This window comes from Rhincodon typus, chromosome 21, assembly GCF_021869965.1.
Source record: "Rhincodon typus isolate 14 chromosome 21, sRhiTyp1.1, whole genome shotgun sequence".
In the NCBI taxonomy this organism is placed as follows: Eukaryota; Metazoa; Chordata; class Chondrichthyes; order Orectolobiformes; family Rhincodontidae; genus Rhincodon; species Rhincodon typus.
In genome coordinates, this window is record NC_063352.1 from 46,312,638 (window position 1) to 46,316,614 (window position 3,977).

Genomic DNA, 3,977 nt, shown 5'->3' on the forward strand with positions numbered 1-3,977 from the left:
GGTGGTGGTGGTGGTGGTGGTGAGTGCATGTGGGTAGAGATAGGGAAGATGCCATTAGACACTGAGGAAGCCATTAAAAATAAACAAACTTGATAGAACTAACTTCTGCTTCTTTCACTATCTGGGTGGAGAGTTCCATCTGGTGGTATGTTAGTGGTTAAAGAAAAAGTAATATTAGGAGTTAAGAACTCTTCTTTAAAGGGTTTCAAAATGAGGAAATAATTGAGGTTTGTAGACATTTGTATGCATTTACATAATCTATCGACTCTGATCTTAAATATGTGATAACTTTTAGACAGCATTAAATAGAAAGAACATTGAAAATGGAAAAAACAAAGACATTTGGATAAATCCATGAATAGGAAAGGTTTGTAGGGATATGGGCCAGGAGCAGGCAGGTGAGACTAGTTCAGTTTGGGATTAGGTTTGGCATGGACTGGTTGGACTGAAGGGTCTGTTTTCATGCTGCATGACTCAATAAAAAGAACAAAAGAGAAATAAAGGACAAAGGATTTTTAAAAAATGAAAATTCACTTCAGAAATGTGTGACTCTCTCTCTCTCTCTGCTTTTCATTACTGATAAAACCTTGAGATTTGGAGCATTAGAATCTGCAGAGATATCAGAGTTTTGTGTAGGTTTTGAACTTGTACACAATGATTCTAACCAACAAAATGTAAAAATGAAAATCAAACACTTCCTAAATTCTATATTTCATACTCTATTCATGAGTCAGGTGTTCAGAGTTGAACACTACATTGTGAATGAGCATCGATGGTATATAATTGATGCTATCCAGCTCTCTCTCAATGTCACCTCTCTTTAACACTCCATCGTCTCATTGCAGTCAGACTACATGTTCAGCATTGGATGAGCAGTAATTGTTTCTAAGTGCTGGGAAGACAGAAGCCATCACATTTATTCCACGTTGCAAACACTGTTTCCTATCCACAGATTCCACCTCTCTCCACAGCCACAGGATGAGGCTATACCAGACTGTTTACAACCTTAGTATTAACTTTGAGGTGAGTTTGCCACAGATCACCCCATCATTTCCACAAATAGTTCCAGCATCTACTCCAGTCAGAAAGCAATACCCCTTTAAGCCTCAATCAAATTTGGGTCCTTTGTAGCACGTTTAGTTCTGGTCACACACAGCACAATAAACTAAGTTTAAGGGACTAGTTTGAGGAGGGGGAAGAGTTAATCACATCAACATTCATATTTTCTTACTAATGTAGCCTCCACTGAACCTTATAGCATTGAAGGTTATTCACACTCCATTGTGAATCTACTAACACTCTGAAAGAGCTCTTTAATTAGTTCGATTCTTCTGCTCTTTCCCATTGTCCTGCACAATCATTTAAACCTTCAAATGTTTTGCTAATTATCTTTAGAAAGTTACCGTTAAATCTACCTTCACTAGCATTTCAGGCACTGCATTCTAGATCATAATTTTTTTATTTATTCATTTTGTGGGATGTGGGTGTTGCTGGCTGACCAGCATTTCTACTTGTCCTTGAGAGGGTGGTGATGAGCTGCCTTCTTGAATTGCCGCAGTTCACCTGCTGTGGATGGATCCACAATGTCATTAGAGGGGGAATTCCAGGATTTTGACCCAGTGACAGTGAAGGAACGGCAATATATTTCAAAGTCAGGATGGTGAGTGGCTTGGAGGGGAACTTGCAGGTGATGGTGTTCCCATATATCTGCTGTCCTTGTCCTTCTAGATAGAAGTGGTCATGTGTTTGGAAGGTGCTGGCTGATGATCTTTGGTGAATTTCCACAGTGTGTCTTGTGGATAGTACACACTGCTGCTACGGAGCGTCGGTGGTAGAGGGAGTGAACGTTAGTGGATGCAGTGCCGATCAAGCAGGCTGCTTTGTCCTGAATGGTGGCAAGCTTCTTGAGTGTTATTGGGGCTGCACTCATCCAGGCAAGTGGGGAGTTTTCCATCACACTCCTGACTTGTGCCTTGTAGATGGTGCACAGGCTTTGGGGAGTAAGGTGGTGAGTTACTCGCCACAGTACTCCTAATCTCTGACTGGCTCTGGTAGCCACTGTGTTTATGTGCTGAGTCCAGTTGAGTTTCTGATCAATGATAACCCCCAGGATGTTGATAGTGGGGGATTCAGTGATGGTAACACCATTGCATGTCAAGGGACAGTGGTTAGATTGTCTCTTATTGGTGATGGTCACAGCCTGGCATTTGTGTGGCGCAAATGTTACTTGCCACTTGTCAGCCCAAGCCTGGATATAGTCCAGATCTTGTTGCATTTTGACATGGATTGCTTCAGTGTCTGAGGAGTCACACATGGTGCTGAACATTATGCAATCATCAGCGAATATCCCCACTTCTGACCTTATGATGAAGAGAAGGTCATTGATGAAGCAGCTGAAGATGGTTGGGCCTAGGACACTTCTCAGACTCTAGGACACTACCCTGAGGAAATCCTGGAGCTGAGATGACTGACCTCCAACAACTACGACCATCTTTCTATATGTCAGGTAAGACTCTAACCACTGGAGAGTTTGCCCCGGATACCCATTGATTCCAGTTTTGCTAGGGCTCCGTGATACCACATTCAGTTGAATGCAGCCTTGATATCAAAGGCTGTCACTCTCACCTCACCTCTGGAATTCAGCTCTTTTGTCCATGTTTGAACCAAGGCTGCATTGAGGTCAGGAGCTGAGTGGCCCTGGCGGAACCCAAACTGGGCGACACTGAGCACGCGCTGATTGATAGCACAGTTGATGACACAATCTATCACTTTACTGATGATCAACAGTAGACTGATGAGGTGATAATTGACAGAGTTGGGGATTTGTCCTGCATTTTTTTTAATGTACAGGACATACTCAGGCAATTTTCCACATTGTCAGGTAGATGCCAGTGTTGTAACTGTACTGGAACAGCTTGGGTAAGGAAGCGGCAAGTTCTGGAGCACAAGTCTTCAGTACTATTGCCGGAAATGTTGTCAGGGACCACTGGAGGAGGCCAAGATGGATCATCCATTTGGCGCGGAATATAAGGAAGCTGACACTTGTGACAATTATCTAAAACAAGTAGGAAAAAAAGTACTTGTACAATAACTTTTAGTTTCTAGCTTTCTCTAATAACCAGCGTCCTTTGATCACAGGTTCAACGAGTCTTTTTTTAAAAACTCATATACAATCATTACTGTGAATCTTTTAGCAGCTTCTCACACATTATTCAATAATCAACCATTATGAGGTCATTATCAGAATCCATTAAAGTATTATAAAGAAAAGACCTGCTGAAATTAATCTGTCATCCGGCATCCCATTTGATTTAATCATACAACAGATGATGAAGGTGTGCTGCTCTTCAAAGAATATTGCTTACATTTTATAACATACCAAAACTTACGGTACCAATTATTTCATAGCTAGGTGTCTTTTCTGTGCTGTAAATCATTAGCTGATTTCCCATTGTATTGAAAATAGAATGCACTATTGTGAGGTAACACATAGGCCCATCTAGTTCACCCTCTGCTATTCTGGCAATCTTATGGGAAACATTAATTGAACCTGGCAATTAGTCTTTATCCGTTAGTCTACAACGGATCCAAAACTAAATGAGGAATCCAGAGTTGATCGTGAACTTTGGAAACCACTGGTCCAAAGTACTTGCTCCAAGCCTGCTAAAACTCACACGAACAAATCTGGGACATCAGTATCACAAAGGATTATTCCCTAAAACCAAGCTATATAATTGGGCTCTCCCTTTCTTCCAAAGCGATTTCCTGGGCCAATTTAATAGCATTTGGAAATAGAATTGGCTGTACTTAAAATGAATACAGGTAAATAAAATTCAGAGATAGTAGGAACTGCAGATGCTGGAGAAACTGAGATAACAAGGTGTAGAGCTGGATGAACACAGCAGGCCAAGCAGCATCAGAGGAGCAGGAAGGCTGACATTTTGGGCCTAGACCCTTCTTTCTGAAGATGGGTCTAG